General features: G+C 39.4%; 1 long non-coding RNA gene across 1 annotated transcript; it reads left to right on the plus strand.

Annotated features, from left to right (window-relative positions):
- Positions 1–26: 26 nt before the first annotated feature.
- LOC131109145 (uncharacterized) lies at positions 27–16,800 on the plus strand. The gene is made up of 4 exons (XR_013627384.1): positions 27–71; positions 163–216; positions 405–449; positions 16,755–16,800. It is a non-coding gene; the product is annotated as an uncharacterized LOC131109145 (long non-coding RNA).
- The last annotated feature ends 2,296 nt before the right edge of the window (positions 16,801–19,096 follow it).

The following is a 19,096-nucleotide window of genomic DNA, read 5'->3' on the forward strand; positions in this document are numbered from 1 at the left end:
AATACTTCCTTCTATTGGTTCTACAGGGTGAATATGGCTCATCAGGACCGAGAGGAGCGCCTGGCATTAAGGTAAAATGTTGAATACATAAATGTATTAGAGTAGGATCCTGTTGCAGGTACAGATCCAGAAATAACACACATGGAACCTTTTTGTAACCAGGGAGACAGGGGACTACCGGGCTTGCAAGGATTACCAGGATCTCCAGGACCACAGGTAAGTCCTCTTTGCGGTGGTTCTCAATTATGGTTTCCGTTATTTATTGTCATGGGATACATTGCTGGCACAAACATAATTTCCAGCATGAATAAAGGCACTAAGAGACCAAAATAAAACCAAAAGTAACTAAAGTGTACTCAGGCAGAGCACTTCTACTTTGTTGTACTTAATTAGCTTTCTTTCAGGGTGAGATGGGTGAGCCAGGACATCCTGGAGAAGCTGGATCCAAGGTAGGATATGTTAAAACGGTTATAGATGTATTGATGTGCTGACAGGAAAACCACAAATTTTGGTGTTGATCCGATGCCAAGTAAATACAGGACCCGTACTGCTGATACCGACCATTGTAATTTATTTCCTGAACATCATTAGACTCAGCAAAAAAAGTTTTAAGCAAACATGAAAATAGTTGGAACTTGTGTGAAAATACACCCCATTCACTTCACTGATAAAGTTTTTTTTCCGTCAAACGTCGAGACTCGCACTTTGTTCAGTGGTCCTTAAATGCACCATAGTTGTGTGCTGTTCCAACTACAACTCTGATTCACCTGTTCATTGATCATTTTACATTATCATTCATTAGTGCTGCATAATTTACACTTTAAATGCCTTTAATATCGGTCGTGTGGTTAGCGCGCAGACCTCACAGCTAGGAGACCAGGGTTCAATTCCACCTTCGGCTATCTCTGTGTGGAGTTTGCATGTTCTCCCTGTGCATGCGTGGGTTTTCTCCGGGTAATCCAGTTTCCTCCCACATTCCAAAAACATACTCGGTTAATTGCCGACTCCAAATTGTCCATAGGTATGAATGTGAGTGTGAATGGTTGTTTATATGTGCCCTGTGATTGGCTGGCGACCAGTCCAGGGTATACCCCGCCTTTCGCCTGAAGACAGCTGGGATAGGCTCCAGCACCCCCGCAAACCTTGTGAGGAAAAGCGGTAGAAAATAAATATATGAGCCCTGTGATTGGCTGGCGTGTACAGGGTGTACCCCGCCTCTCGCCCAAAGATAGCTGGGATAGGTTCCAGCACCCCCCGCGACCCTCGTGAGGAAAAAGCGGTAGAAAATGAATGAATGAATGAATGCCTTTAATATGTGTGTAAGGTATATATAGGATTTAAACATTCATTGTGTGTATAGCATTTAGCTTGTTTTCATGCGCCGCTATTGAAGAGAGACGATTCTGGATCTGAATCTAATCCAACTGTCACTTTTATAGCAAAAGAGGAGGAGAAAGTCATGCAAGCCGGACCAGTTTGGAGGGTTAAAAATAACAATTTTTATTGGTGTATCAATTACGTGCTGATTTTCACTATTCACCGGTAGGAGTGAAATGTAACTCTGGGATGAAAGGCGTGGATTTGATTTCCAGCCCTGGGTTGTATGACACAGTCAAAAGTGATGCATGTTATTTACGTAACATATCATTTTAATACCCATGGATAGTTGTGAGGAATAAGTTGACCCATATATACTATGTCGTCACTCAAAACCGCTACGGCTGCACACAGTATGAGGAACTTGAAAAGAGCGAGTGACGAAACGGGAGCACACAAAGACATCTGCAAGCACGCCCACTTGTTACATGTGTGTGCTGCTATTTTCAGCCTTCTCTGAACTCCTTTGAGTGTTGTACCACTCTGACTTGCAGGCGAGCCTACTCAGTAATTTGGGACTCTTCCTGCTATCATAATAAACTACCCCCACACCCCCCCTGGAATCTGGAAGTGTTTTTCGCCAACTGGAGGGTGGTGTACAGAAGCCGAGTGGAAAGTAAAACAAAATCAATGTAAACAGGGGAAATAGAAAGGCTGTTACAAGTATTTAGCATTAAGAAAAAAACTGTTCATGGAAGCAAGTAATCCTGGTTTGATGTTGCCAATATGTTTCCCTACTAATTTCCACTGATTAAAATGTAAATAGTAATCTCTGTGCTACTTTGAATGCAAACATAGGAAGTGGAACACAGTGTATTCACTGCATTGTGTGTTCCACATTTGTCACGTTTGGTTGCACCGTGAGTGTTGATTGGTTGATGGCCTCCTGTTGGTTTGTGTTGTGTGAGGTGAAGCAAATTGATGTTCAATACAGTAATGTCTAGACACAGGCTTGAGTGTTAAAAACAACATATTTATGGGCATCATTTGTGGATGGTGTGTGAAATAAGCAGTTCATCAAATCAGCAGGGTGCGCTCGGAGAAGAAAGAGGCATCCGTAAGAAATGAAAGGCCTTCACATAAAAGGCAGGGATGGATGCGGTCAAATAGGAGCATATAATATTACTGGAACCCAGCAGAAACTCAAGAGAGACAAAATGTAATTTTGCAACAACGGCAGGGAACATTAAACACCCTAATGACTTACTGGAATCTCTGAGGCTGCACACAAACACAAAGACCTGGTGCAGCCTAAAACCTTGTCAATAGGACAGTAGAACTGGCTATTGGGAGCACCAGGAGTTATACTGTACTCACAAAACGTTAGGCATCGCTAGCTCACACTTGAGGCTCAATTTTCGTAGACCAGGCACAGGCGCAGCGCACCTGCGCAATGAAAAGCAGCACAAAGCAACATCCAGCTATTGAAGATGTCCGCTGCCGTTCCCAATAGGGTTGCGTCTGGTGTAAAAACTAAGCCAAATAAGTAAGTAAGTAAGTTTTATTTATATAGCACCTTTCTCAGACAGAAGTCACAAAGTGCTTCACAAAAGGCAAAACACAGGGTTAAAATACACATAAAAAATACAATAAAACAATGTACAATAAAAATAGACATAAAACAGTACATAAAAACAGTATACAATAAAATAGACATAAATATATGATGGTCATAGTACCCTAAATCTACTGAGCTGGGTATGCCTGCAAAAACAAGTGAGTTTTAAGGTTACTCTTAAATGCATCGACAGAGTCAAGCGAACGTAGAGAGGGTGGAAGGCCATTCCAGAGCCTTGGCGCAACAACCTGAAAAGATAGGTCTCCTTGGGTCCTAAAACGACTACGAGGGACCATGAGTAAATTTTGATCTAACGATCTCAGCCTCCGAGAGGGGGTATAGGGACGCAACAAGTCTCATATGTAGACAGGGGCCTGGCCGTGCAAGGCTCTAAAAGTGAGCACCAGGATTTTAAAATTCACACGGAATGAGACAGGGAGCCAATGGAGAGCTTTCAGAATCGGCCTGATGTGAGCCCTTCTGTTGCATCGAGCCAATAACCGCGCAGCAGAATTTTGAACCTGTTGCAGACGAGACAACTCTTTTTTGTTTAGACAAGAAAACAAACTATTACAGTAGTCTAAACGAGAAGACACAAAGGCATGGATTATCATCTCGAGCTCACCTTTAGATACCATTGTTCGAAGTTTCGAGATTTTTCTTAGCTGAAAGAAACAATTCCGAGTGAGCTGCTTTGAGTGGTGCTGTAATGACATTTCCTTGTCAAAAATTACTCCAAGATTTCTGAGGCTTGACTTACAAGACAGGCTGTGAACACTCAAATACTGTTTGATCCCTGGAATAACTTCATCAGGGGCAATCACCAGCACCTCAGTTTTATCTGAATTAAGTTGAAGGGAATTAGCGCCGAGCCATTGTTTTATTTGCACTAAACAATTCATTAAAGAGTTCAATTTTTGTATCTCCGAAGCCTTAAAAGAACAGTGCAGCTGAATGTCGTCAGCAAACAGATGGCAGGAGACATCATCAAAATCCTGGATAATCTTTCCTAGAGGGAGAACATATAACAAAAACAAAATCGGACCCAAGACAGAGCCCTGAGGTACTCCAAACAACAGATCAGCAGAGTCAGATTGGATCTGGTTAACTGAGACACTAAAACTCCTGTCTGATAAATAAGAAGAGAACCATGCTAGGACAGAGCCTGACAGTCCGACTAAGTCATGTAGTCTTGTTTGCAAAATCTGATGATCGACAGTGTCAAATGCCGAGGAGAGATCTAGCAGAACAAGGACCGTGCATTTTCCAGAATCTGCAGACATCATGATGTCACTAGACACTTTTAACAGGGTAGTTTCTGTTGAGTGAAGCTTGCAAAAACCAGACTGGAAAGTGTCAAAAATATCATATTTTTGCAAGAAATGTAGCAGCTGTTCGGAGACCACCTTCTCTAAGATTTTAGACATGAAAGGAAGCTTTGATATAGGTCTGTAATTTTTGGGATCGGCGACATCCAGATTTGATTTTTTAAGAAGTGGCTCCACAATAGCATGTTTAAAAGCCCTGGGAAAAACACCAGTAGCGAGTGACAGATTGATCACTTTAGTAACCCAGGGGGCAATGACATCAAACACTTTCAAAAAGAGTTTAGAGGGCAGCACATCAGATGAACTGGAAGATGGCTTCATTTTTGTTACCAGAGCTGAAATCTCAACCTCAGTCACAGGTTTAAAAGAGGACCACTCATGGGGTGCAGGCTCCTGAACAACAGGGTTACACCCACAGAACACTGGAAGACTGTTCTTAATGTCCTGAATTTTGCTGAGAAACACTTTGAGAAAATCATTGCTATCAGCTTTGCAAAAAACAGGAATAACAGGAGCAGCAGGAGAGACAACAGAATTGATGGTGTCAAAGAGCACTTGAGGTTTCTTCTTATTTGAGATAATCAACTGCTTAAAGTAGTCAGATCTAGCAGTTTTTACCATTTCATTTAAAGATGACACAAGTTCCCGAAGGTGCAAATCGGTGGACCTCAAGTTTAGTAGCCTTCCACAGACGCTCAGTTTTCCGACAAAGTTCAAGAACAGATGTGGATCAAACAGGACAGAGAAACTACCTGCAGTATTCTCAGAGATGATGCGTCTCTGCGACCTAACCACAGGAAGCACAGGCTCAAGTGTAGGGAGCAGATCAAATAAGACACAACTATGATCGCTCAAATGGACATCTTCCACACACTAAGACATCCGATTGACTTGCTGTGTGGCTAGCAAGGCAAAGCAGCATATCATCAACGGTTACTGGAATCAGCAGAGCCTCACAAACACCAACAAACAGACAAAATGTCATTCTGTAGCAATTCCAGGGAACATTAAACATCGTAATGGCTTACTGGAATTTGTCTGCTTTTAGCAGATCACCGGGATACCATCAGTAATTGCCTCTGGAGTGTAATTTGGTAATGATGTCTGGATTGTCCTCAGACCAAAGGCCTGTAGTGTACTTAAGGTTTGACGAACAAAGATACGTGTAACGACAGGCCTTAATTGCGGTTCAGTAAGCAAGTCGGTTTTAAAGTCACAGCTCAAAATGACCACACTATTTGATTACTGAGTAAACATGGCGTGAGACACACTTTACTGATGTGTAGCCTGTGGGAAATTGGTACGCTTTGGTCATTGACAGTTCAGCATTTAAAAAATCTGACTTTACACGTACTGTTTCACTACTATACAGTAGCTGTTCTGTCAATGTACTTCTGTAACTACTTCTCACATTGCCGTTGTGATGATGAACCAGCTTAACAAACCACTATTATTTTTGCTTATTTTAAGTATTTGGGGTACACAGGTATTGTGTTTGAATCTACCCCGGGTGAGCCGAAGCCCTCAACAGCCCAGTAAGCCACAAGTCACTTTGGAGCTCACACTCAAGAATGTAACCGCTGACAAGAGTTTGGACTCTTATCACAGTTTTTGCCTACAGCCTGGTTATTATGGCTTGGCAATGTCATTTATAACATGGCTGTGGGACGGGCAACAGTTCCATTTCCGAAGTTGATGATCATCTTCTGACTGTGCTTGCTTAACTGCAAGGTTTGACTACCAGGTTGTTGTGTGATTTTAGATGCATAGTTTAAATTCCATATTGTATGATATTTTGGGCATTTGACTTTGGAAGTTCCAATATATATTTTTCTTTCATTTCCAAACCCCTGTTTTAGCATGCTAAAACTTAGTATAATAGTGTCTACCTGTGAAAATTGCTAAAAATGCAAATATGCTAACATTAGGATGATTACATTGCTAACATGCTAGTGTTAGAATGCTACATGTGAAAATGGCTTAAAATGCTAATGTAAACATGATACCAATGCTAACATGCAAATGTAAGCATGCTAACACCTAGCATGATAGTACAAAATGTTTATAATAAGTGTCTACCCATGAATACTGTAAAAAATGCTATTATGCTAATATTAGCATGATAGCAATGTTAACCTGCTAGCATGATAATGCTGTTTATACGTGTCTACCCATGAAAAAATGCTAGTATTGTAATGTTAGCATTCTAGCATGTTTCAATGCTAACACCTAGCATGATAGTGCAATGTACCAGAAAGTCTAAATACCCCAAACAAGTGCTCTGACCATTTTTACCGAAAATCCTCCTATCTCGCGATGTTTAAGAATGTTTTAAAAATTCCTGGATCCAGACGGTGATCTTGCTCACCCCCAAAATTTAATCAGTTCTTCCATATCCCATTTCCGACAATTCCGGAAAATTGCTTTTCAACTTTTCAAGTTATTTCAAACACAGACATACTGTCCAGATAAATGTGTGCTGCTCTTGGCGGAGATAAATACAGTTTTACCACTATCATATCTATACATGTTGAGTTCCCCACAACAATCAGTTAAAGTTCTGAATATGACATAGTTGGGAATACCCTTCACCAGCTAAATAACGCTGGAAAATGGGTTCAATCCCCGCTATCAGTCAATATAGAATTATCTGTAGTGAAATACGCTGTGAAAGTTTTATAAGAACACCCAGGAGTCAGCCATGCAGGATCAAACCATCAGTCAGTGTGGTCATTGCCTGAGGAAACATCTTCTGTCAACTGTAAAACATTTGTTACCCCCATCCATGACGGCTCCATTTAGCGTTAATGTGGCCTGAACTTGAATAGACCATACAGAGAGCTAAACACGGGCTTTAATCATGCATATATTTCTCTATCCTCTCACATTCATCAATCTTCAAACACTGGAATGTGGAACACCAAAGTAAAGCAACATGATAAGCTTCATGCCAGCTTTATGACTGTTATTATAGTTTTCCACGCTCCAAATGGCAACATAGAGATCTCGACTCAGCCATTCACCCTCCTTTAATTACTGCTAATACAATTTCTAGCAAGGCATCCGATCACAAGGTGGTCGTTTCTTGAATGTGGAAAAAAAGAAAAAGGATGCCCGAAGTTATGTTGCAGCGGCCCAGGAAGATGCTGGGGAAAAGTCAACAAAAGCCAACCAATGTCACTGGGTGAAAAGCCCAGAATTACAAATGAGGAATCTGGTTGATGATGCCAAGGGAGTCTGGAGCACAGTCAGCAAAAAAAGCATTAGTAACATATGAGCCCATTCAAACATGGAAGTGGAAACATTACACTTGCATACATGAGTGTCCTGCAAATGATATTCACATCCCACATAATAAATCCGTCTAACTGCAGGATTGGGATTGAAAGTGGAACTCATTAGTCCGGTTCCCAAAGGACACGGACAAACAAGAGAGGGAATGTGTTCCAAATATAGATATGCGCCAAATACATTAGAGAGAGAGCAAACAGAGGCCCAACATTTTGCAGATGAACATGACACAATATATATATATATATATATATAACACTTATCTGTACCCCCCACACACTTTAATTAGCGGTGCAATTAATTACAGAGAATGGAGGCACGGTTGGAGATACCCACGAGGCAACCGAGGCGCATCCTGTGACACTTGCTGACCTTGCAGCTTTAAATATGCCCGAAGGATATGCTATTATTAATAGTAATGTGATGAAAAGCTGGCTAGAGTGAGGTGGTATAAATTCACATTGAGTAAAAATGTAATTAAGTAAAAATATTTATAGAGGAGCAGCACAGTGGAGCATGTGGTTACTATGACTGCCTCAAAGCCAGGCGGTTCTGGTTTGGATTCTCTGCTTAGACTTCTTTGTGTGACGTTTGCATGTTCTACAGTGGACACATACGCTCTAAAAACATTCAGTCAAAAGACAAAAAAAGTGTAAAGTTGCCAGTATTAGTAACAATAATAATAATAATAATACAACCCTTTTTCACAGATAATACAAGTCTGTTTTGCAGGAGCAGATTGTTTTTCATTGGCCTGTGGCACATAGTAATAGAATTACACCAAAAAACCTCTGCAAAAATGACGAAAAACATTGCAAAAAGGTATTTTAGTAACCATGGATCAGTGGAACGGGCAACAGCATGTCTTAGCTGTAAAAATGTTTTGTAAAAACGGTTCCGACTTTTTTATAAATGAGGACTTATGCTAATATTAGCATGATAGCAATGGTACCCTGCTAGCATGATAATGCCGTTTATACATGTGTCTACCCATGAAAATAGCAAAAAAATGCTTGTATTCTAATGTTAGCATTCTAGCATGTTTGAATGTCTACCTGTGAAAATGGCTAAAAATGCTAATATGCTAACATTATAATGATTACATTGCTAACATGTTAGAATGCTAAAACATAATATAATAGTATCTACCTGTGCTAAATGGCTAAAAATGCTAATGTCAACATGATACCAATGCTAGCAATACAATAGCAATGATACAAATGTTAGCATGCTAACACCTAGCATGATAGATAGTGTTTATACTAAATGTAAACCCATGAAAACTGTAAAAATGCTATTACGCTAATATTAGCATGATAGAAATGCTAACCTTTTAGCATGATAATGCTGTTTATACATGTGTCTACCCATGAAAATAGCAAAAAAGTGCTAGTATTCTAATGTTAGCATTCTAGCATGTTTGAATGCTAACACCTAGCACCTAGTGTCTACCTGTGAAAATGGCTAAAAATGTTAATATGCTAACATTATAATGATTACATTGCTAACATGCTAGTGTTAGAATGCTAAAACATAATATAATAGTATCTACAGAGTATTAATTAAAATGCTAATGTCAACATGATACCAATGCTAGCAATACAACAGCAATGATACCAATATTAGTATGCTAACACCTAGCATGATAGTACAAAGTGTTTATAAGTGTAAACCCATGAAAACTGTAAAAATGCTATTACGCTAATATTGGCATGATAGCAATGTTAACCTTTTAGCATGATAATGCTGTTTATACATATGTCTACCCATGAAAATGGCAAAAAAAATGCTAGTATTCTAATGTTAGCATTCTAGCATGTTTGAATACAATAACTATGTTACCTGAATTGTTAAAAAATGTCGAAAAACCTCCAGCAAGGACTATCCAGAATACACCGAAAATGGCAATACATCAGTTTGTGTAGGTTGACCTCATACATGTTAAAATCATCTCTCCAGCTATAGCAATATACAAATGGGTATTTATACGTAAAGTGCATATAGTTAAGTATCATCACACCTGTCTGTTTGCCCTTATTCTACCCACCCATAGACATATGTCAGTCATTGGGTTGTGCTGAACTGTTGACATTATAATTATGAGGTCTGCTGCTCCATATGCATTGACACTGTAGAACAGTGTGTGCAAACTTTTGTCGGCCGTACTCTGGACATGCCTGCTGTAGAGAGGTAATTCAGTGAATACCTTACTGCCAACATTCTAAGCTTTTCAGTTGGGTATACAGCATGGAATTTTGCCTCTGTGTGGTGTCAAAAGGTTGTGCAGTCAGAGAATGAACAAGGCCTGGTGATGGCTGGAGGCCAGTCCAAATCCCAAGAAATGGAAAAATAATGTGAATTTTCTGACACTAAACCGATTTTGAATGACAAGTTAATTGTTGACCACAGTCCAGTTGAGTAAATAAGTCGAGTAAATAAGAGTTTCAATGTTGGAATAAGCATCTTACTATGTTCAGTTGGAAATATAAATTGTTTTCCTGTTTAGTGACAGTTTGTGTGAATTGGCAAATGCAGCAATGTTACATTTTGAGTGGCATAAACATATGAAAACATTTTCTATTCGCTTATTCCGCATTATTATGAATTTCTTGACCCATGAGTTGGAGCAGTGTTCCCTAAAGAGTAAGTCAATTATTATTTTGTCAATATAATAACTCTTTGGTGAATGTATTTATGTGAGTGTGAATGGTTGTTTGTCTTTATGTGCTCTGTGATTGGCTGGCGACCAGTCCAGGGTGTACCCCGCCTCTCGCCCAAAGACCAGTCAGTCCAAGGTGTACCCAACACCCCCCACGACCCTCGTGAGGATAAGCAGAAGATGCATTTCAAGCATAACTTTCACCAACACACACACAAAAAATTAGGTTGTTTAACATAAAAATAACAATTTATTAAAAAATATAACAAAAAAATATAACTACGTCTTTGGTATTGAATGAGTTAATGAAGCAATTCAAGTGCATCATGAGTCTCTCCTTAAACATCAACATCGCAGTATTTAGGGTAGGGTAGTATTCTACACTGGTCTCTAGGTGTCAGTAACGTTACATTAATGAGACAATAGCAACCAGGAAGTACGCTGTCAATGTTAACCTGTCTTATTTATATCTAAGATGGCTTATTTTCTATTATTATGTCTACTATACTGGGTAATACGTAAGTGTAAAGGTGACTATAGGGGTGCTATTCATGTCTACACGGCTCTATTAATGGTAAAAACAGATTTAGAAGGTCATAAACCGGTTCAAATTACAAAAATATTTCATTAATTAATATTGAATCCTACCCCGCCTTTAGCTGGAAGACAGCTGGGATAGGCTCCAGCACCCTCGCAACCCTTGTGAGGATAAGCGGTAGAAAATGAAAGAATAAATGAATGAATTTTATGGCCTTTCTGTGTTTGGAGCATTTAGATGCTTCTGCACATTTTCCCATGTCGGCCATCATTGGGTTCTTATGGGTCAGAGCTTCCCTGTGTCATAAACAAGAACCCAAATTAGCTAAATTTAACAATGTGTTTTACATGTTCACTGCCAGTGTAGCACGCTGGAACAAATCAACTTGCAACAATGTAATTACACACTGGTGCTGTTCAACAAACAACATAAAAGTCCAGAAAGGTCTGAGCGCAAAACCGAGCTGTAGAATCTGGTGACTTGGGGTTGGTTGAAACTTTAATGACATGCTGTGTTGCGGTGCGGCATGTGTTTGTTTGTCGTGTCGCAGACCACAGGCCTCCGCGTAAACTCGGTGTGCATGAACCGCTACAGAAGATTAATTAATACTCTGCAGTTCATAATTACCATTTTAGCACCAGGCACAAAGGAAAGGAAGAATAATTAATAACAGCTACTCAGTAGAGTGTAATGTAGAATGTCGGCGCACACGGGGAATATGACCACTAGTCAAAAAATGTGCATATATAAACACATTAGGAATTCAAAAAACATATTTTGATTAAATGTACACTAAGTGTGAGACACACAAGCACCAGACTTTACCGCGGGAACAAGTTTTTTTTGCAGATTTGAATAACCTCACAACAGGCACAATAACCCTTAATAGAAACATGGGTTTTTGTTTTGCTCAATCTGTACCTGGACAGGAACACATTTATACACATATAGTAACACACATGAGGAAACATCTTATTTATGTCTTAAATTACTTATTTATTCTTCATATGTCTACAATACTGGGTATTATGTGTGTGAAAGTAACTATAGGGGTGTTATTTGATGTCTAGAGGGCTCTAACAATTAAACAGGGTCTAACTACTCATTCATTTTCTACCGGTTTCTCCTCACGAGGGTCGCGGGGGTGCTGGAGCCTATCCCAGCTGTCTTTGGGCGAGAGGCGGGGTACACCCTGGACTGGTCGCCAGCCAATCACAGGGCACATATAGACAAACAACCATTCACACTCACATTCATACCTATGGACAATTTGGAGTCGCCAATTAACCTAGCATGTTTTTGGAATGTGGGAGGAAACCGGAGTACCTGGAGAAAACCCACGCATGCACGGGGAGAACATGCAAACTCCACACAGAGATGGCCGATGGTGGAATTGAACCCTGGCCTCCTAGCTGTGAGGTCTGCACGCTAAACACTTGACCGCCGTGCGGTTATAATATTCAAATAAGTAAGACTCTTACTTCGCGGAATTCATTTATCACAGTCGGGTCTCTAACCAATTAATTTTAATAAACAAGTGATGACCGCATATATGTATACATTACACAAAGGTTCCGTCTCACATAGCAGCTATGGTGTGTTCCTGGAACGCTGAACAAAGGGTGAAATCTCAACTTCATGGACAAAAAAGATCAATGAAGCATAAAGACATAAACAAAAAATAAGAATAATAAAAGAAACTGCAAAAATGTTAAATACATGCTGCCAAATTGTTCACCTAAATCTATTGAGTCTGATGTTGATTTTCATCATCAAGCTTTTATATGCTGCAAGTTGCAGCAAGCAGATCTCTATATTTACGTATAAACTACCCACTCTTATTTCCTCAGGATGTGTTTGATGAATCCTTCTAATTTTAGCCTCTTTTTTAGCAGTGTTGACAGGGTTACGTGACAAAATCTAGATAATCACATATTATTCAGCGAGCACACAGGATCTTGTAAAGCGCTGACACATGTGTCATGTCCTTAGGGAAGATCCTAATGTTGATGGAGCTTAAGGAGCCCCGTTGAGTATACACGAGGGGTCGGAATTTCAAGTAACCTCATTAATTTGAGTTGATACACAATTATCATTGCAGATAACTATATGAGTAAAATAATACATTCACAAGAATATGTCTACAGCAATATCAGAAACTTGTTTAGCCTCATTAATTCATTCTAGACGGTGCCATTCTAACTGAATCATTTTTTCAAGAAGAAATATTATATTATATTATATTATATTATATTATATTATATTATATTATATTATATTATATTATATTATATTATATTATATTATAGTAGTCCAAACAACTAAAATAATGCATAAGGCTAAAAATAACCAATTAGCTAAAAATGTCATCCAATACTTCTCTACAAGAGAGGAGAAATATGATCTCGGGGAAGAAGTACATTTGAAACACTTCTATGCTAGGACTACGTTATGCTAGCCATAGCATTTCAGTATGTGGAATCAAACTATGGAATGGATTGAGTAAGGAACTCAAACAATGCACAACGATGAGCCAATTCAAGAAACAATACAAGCAGTTGATGTTTGCTAAATACAAGGAACAAGAGTCTTCAAACAGTCGTGATGTGATATATATATATATATATATACATATATATATATATATATATATATATATATATCTCACTATATTGACAGTTACTATGGTACCCATTATGTCATTGTATGGTCATATCACCTCGTACTTTGGTACGTGACAAAAAAAAAAAAAAACAACAACCTTAAATTATATTAGGAAAGCAGGAAGTGAACAAAACAGTTACTGATTGTAAAAGTACCAGATGGAGGGGTAGGATTTAATAAGCTTTGCTTCTTCCTACTCCTTTTGGACATGTGGAACTGTGAACTGATTATGTGATGCATTCAATTGTAATATTACCATAACCATTACCAATAATCCAGCCAAAAATGTTTCTAGTTTGAAAGAACTACAGAGTCTAACTATAGATTACTACAGAGAACTACTGAGTATCTATATACATTAAGAACACAATTGCAATAAGATGCATGCCATATTATATGCTTACCATAATAATGTATACAAACTGAGGGAACATTTTGATGTAGGAGCACCCACGACAGTAAGAACACAAACTGCACATCAATGGGTGCTTTTCTTCCCAAAATACCAGAAAACTCTCCAACAACGCCAGAAAAAGTAACTAGATTTGTTGCTAGTTTTGAGAAAATATGGATTTAGCGCCTGGGTAGTACTTCTGTTTTCTCCCATATGTCCAAAAACATGCATATTAGATTAATTGGCGACTCTGCGAATGACCAGTGATCAGTTCGGGGTGTGCCTCACCTCTCACCCAAGTCACCCCCTGCGACCCTAGTGAGGATTACACAGCATAGATTTGTAGGATTTAACAAAAATGCATTCTAGTAAACCTGCTCAGCAAATACAATTGCTGTCAAGCCAGTGTTTTGTGGGCATGCCAAGGAAGGAGTTTTTATGCGGACACATAAAGATTTGAAAGACAGAGTAATTAGAACATTCTTTTTTTGCTTTTAAAGCCAAATAAACTCACAACCCACATTCACAGCGTGTATAGTTTAAATCCTTACTTTCTCCTGGAAGCATCTTGCAGTTCTTAGGATCCACGTTTGTACTGCTGTGATTCCTCTCAGAATATTATCATACCGAGAGTAGACCTGCACAAAAAATGAAAGCAGAGTCTATGAAATCAAGTTCATAATGTTGCAGTGGCTTGAGATAAGAAAAGTACCAAGCTGAGGGCACTTAAGTTAGCATAAGGCAAAATAAAGGTTTACATTAAGTTGGATAAGAATAAGAGTAGGCTTTTAAAAGTCACTCCAGGGAAACTTAGAACTTTCCGGAGGTTTTTCCCAAGTGGAAAATGACTTTTTGAGAACTGAAATCAGAAAGCCAAATCCCCCTTCCATTTGCAGATGTGTTCGTTTTTACCCCAATTTTCTACTTTGATGTCTGAGTTTGAATAAGCGTAGTTTTATGAATGGGAAACCTTTCTCTGCCCTTACCTAAGTCTTGCTGAGAAGTATTCAGCAGATACAGATAACGACACCTGAAAACGATCCGGTAACCACTAAGAAGTCCGCACCCAGATTTAACCAATGACCCTTTAAGCTAGACGTACTCTGTTTTTTTCCAGAGAAAATGGCAACCAAAACGGCTGCTTAGGGTCATTAGCTGTCGATGGTTGATTCTTCAGGTATAAAGACACCTAGTTGATAAAGCCTAATCCTAACCCAAATCCTGACATTCATGCAAATGCTAATGTTGCACACTTGAAGCCAATGCAAGGTTTAGTACTCCAGTATGAGTCTTGAAATGTCAAACAACAGAATTTACAGAAAGATATCCAAACGCGGCAATATAATACAGAAAATGGTTGTTTGTCTATATATCTACCCTGCCTCTCGCCCAAAGACAGCTGGGATAGGCTCCAGCATACCCCAGTGACCCTAGTGAAGATGGATAGAAAACCACAAAAAACAACATAACACTGGGACCCTGTTAGTATGAGATAAAAACATCTTTTTTTTGCAGAAATGCTGACATGCATCTTGTATTTCAAGCATCAGTGATAAGATCTGACAACAAATTCTGCCTCCGCTTCCTCTTTGTCTTGAGATAGTTAGAGGGTAAGGAAGATAGAATGTCTTGATATGAGGACAGAAACGGCCCTGATGTTGTTATTGAAGCAAAGCCCCCGTATCAAACACCTGCTGTAATATAGATTTTCACCTCAAGGATAAGACTTGCATGAATCCGTAAGAAGTCAGTGCTGTTTCTGGTTAAGTAAAATGATAGGGGGAATACTGCAGACCAAGTGGAACACATCTCTGACGTTTTTTTTTCTTAGTGTCAAAGATGACCCAGATGCTAGGAAGCCAGTACGCACACTTCTGCAACATTATGTTACCCAGCATGCCTTGCGGGTTGTAAATGCTAGTGTTGTTTTGCTTGTATATTAGTGTATACGCATTTATTTATTAGTTTCATTGTGTGTTCCACATGTCTAATTTTGGTTGTTGTTATTATTTTTGTATGCACCATGAGTAAGGTAGGCATTTGGGTTGATGACCTGCTCTTGGTTTGCCTTGTGTTGGCAATTGAGCAGCTTTGTTGCTAAATGTCTTCGAAAGCGAGTAGAGACAAATCTTGCTACATTCATTCATTCATTTTCTACTGCTTATCCTCACGAGGGTCGCAGGGGGTGCTGGAGCCTATCCCAGCTGTTTTCGGGCGAGAGGCAGGGTACACCCCGGACTGGTGGCCAGCCAATCACAGGGCACATATAAACAAACAACCATTCACACTCACATTCATACCTATGGACAATTTGGAGTCGCTAATTAGTACCCGGAGTACCCGGAGAAAACCCACGCATGCACGGGGAAAACATTCAAACTCCACACAGAGATGGCGGAGGGTGGAATTGAACCCTGGTCTCCTAGCTGTGAGGTCTGCGCGCTAACCACTCGTTCGCCGTGCCGCCCCAAATCTTGCTACATTTTTTGTTATTGAAGAGTTTTCCGGTAGGGCTTAAAAGTGAAAGCATTGTTTTTCACTGCACAGCAGGGGGTGCTGCCTGGAGGTTAGCCCCAAAGCAGGCCCAAACCGTCAGTGCACAGTCAGCTTCCACGCCACACTAAGAGCACAGTGGATCACGCAATCACATGTGCATGGATCTCGCCCCGTTTCCAATCTCCAATGTAAATGAATAGCTACTTTTCTTACTAAGGAGCTGGCAACAGTGTGCGTTGTGTAAGGGAATAATTGTCAACACCAAACACATGTTATGTACATGTGGGCTCTTTGGGGTTAAAATAGTAAAAACAAATACAAAGTTCCACCAACGCTGTATCAGTTATACTCAATTTGATTCATATAGATTGATATTTGAAGTACGGTCTCTTGATGATAAAAGCGAGGGATAAGCTGAAAACAACATCAGAATGTTGTGACGTCCACAGGGAGTACCAGGCCCACCAGGAGAAGCGGGCCCAGTGGGACCACAGGTAACATCACACCTCAATGTATTAATATTGTAAGTTCAAAAAGTGATTATATCCTCAAATAAACACACCGGTCTATTTTTTAGGGGGTGGAAGGGTTGCAAGGACCACCTGGGATTAAAGGAGCACAGGTTAGTTTCAATTTATTTACATGTTTTTGGGTGGCGCAGTGGATGGGACGTGTCTCATATTAAGTACCCAAAAGGCATACAGTACTTAAGATGGCTTCAAGGAAAATGACGTGAGTAAAAGTTATTAGAGTTACTGGTACATACTCTACATAAACTAAAATGCAATTAATGATAGAAATTACAAGTACAAAGTAGTACTGAAATTACAAAATCAAAAAACTTACTTAGTCATTGTCCATGTAACTTGAACCGGCAAACGTTGCAATCCATGCCGCCACTTCCTGTTTACATCAGCGCCTCACACAAAGAACCAATCAAACACCGTCTTCTTTAGCTTAATTGCAATGCGGCATCGCAGTACGTCGAACAGCCATTGGCTGCTGAAGAAAACAATGAGTAGAGTGGGCGATACTGCAAATTTTATCGATACTGATACAAACTTCTTTTAGTTGATCATTGAATGATTTTGTGATTTGTTCTGTAATTTGATGACGTCTGAGCACAAAAATATACATTTTTATCAACAAACCTATTTGTGAACAATCATTCAAATCCTTTGGCTGCAACACTACTTAAGATTACATGGGGTAGTGATGATGGTATCATTTTAAACTTCTTTATTTCTGCAAAATTCCCATATGTGATCCATGAGTTAGGCTAGCATTCAATAATTATGAATATATTACATGCACATATGCCTGTATGTATCATTAAATGTTGTACTTTACATGTATGGATGCCTGTACATTGTGTCCTGAGCTTTGCTGCCCTCTTGTGACTTATCTTTTTACAGAAATAATGAGGGGAGGGGGAACCTTCACAGTTGTTTGGCAGTGGATTCATAAATATACTGTAGCATTGAAAAGCATTAAATTAGTACCTGTCAGCAAAGAGTGTAACCTCTTCAACCCTGGTCTTGAGAGGCTTGCTTGAAAAATAAGAAATTTCTCTGTATCTACAAGGTCTACATGGAAGTAAAAAAAAAAGACTTTCATGATGACTATAATGGTGAAAATGTGAAAATAAATTTGCTAATGGATAAGATTACATGCAGGGTTCTTGAGTGAGTTTTAGCAGTAGGTGGATGATGATACTTGTACTATTTGGAAGGGCTAAGTGTGTGGCATTAATATTTTAGTCCATTTGGCTGGATTAATATTACTGTGCTTGCTTGTTTTAGCTGATGTTCCTCCGGTTATGCGGATAAATAACATGTGTATATTCATACATGTGTTGCATGACAGCTTCAATAGAAACACAAATGCAACCACATTCCTTCTCCCGTGTGCGCTTTTAAAAGGTTAACAAGATAAGTTAATTTATGTTAATAACCCAAGGGGGCTTCTAGGAGCAGTGCTCAATTACCGGACCATCAGTCCAGCCCTTCCTGGCACAGTGGGTGCTGTCAGAGTGCTGCATGAGACGAGACGAGAGCTTGGCCAACCATTCTCCATTCTCCCAGACACCCCTCCGCTGGGTCCAGGGGTTGATCCAGGACAGAGCTGTTGTGCCAAGCCTGTTTGTAAATCCTGCTTTTGTCTGCAGCTGTGATGCAGCTACTCAGCAGACCACAACATAAAAGATGGCAGATGCCACCTCGGTGTCAGAGACATCACATTTTGCATCTGCACAGATTCCAGCTAGTGTGGCTGTGCAATCGCATGTTGTGTAAACCTGACTTGATGCCTTAAGAGCTGCACTGGACAGTGGGTTGACATCCTGAGGATTTTGGCACTCTCATTTGGTGGGAATGTGTGGTTGCACTTATTAACATATTCACTCCATTTTCCAAATTCATCCCCCACAGTACTGGACATTTTTTACTGATTTTTTCAAGGCACCTAGAATATTGTGATCTATGGCTACATAAAAATGGAACCTACCAAAAAAAACTATAAGACTCTCATCTTATATTGAGAAAAAAGTGTCATTCTACCTTTTTGTATTCTTTAGTAATCAGCAGTAGAACATCGGTAAGTTTGAGGAAAATTTCAGTTCCCAACAAAAAAGGGGAGAAAAAAACAGCTTTAAAAAACATGATATGATTTTTATATTTAAATGTGTGGGAATCGACTGTATTTTGGAAAAATCAGAAATGTTTTCCATTTGAGGAAAATATCAGTTCCCAACAAAAAGGGGAGAAAAAACATGATTTGATTTTTATATTTA

The sequence above is a fragment of the Doryrhamphus excisus genome, linkage group LG5, assembly GCF_037039965.1.
Source record: "Doryrhamphus excisus strain RoL-2023G ecotype Guam linkage group LG5, RoL_Dexc_Guam_v1.1, whole genome shotgun sequence".
Lineage (NCBI taxonomy): Eukaryota > Metazoa > Chordata > Actinopteri > Syngnathiformes > Syngnathidae > Doryrhamphus > Doryrhamphus excisus.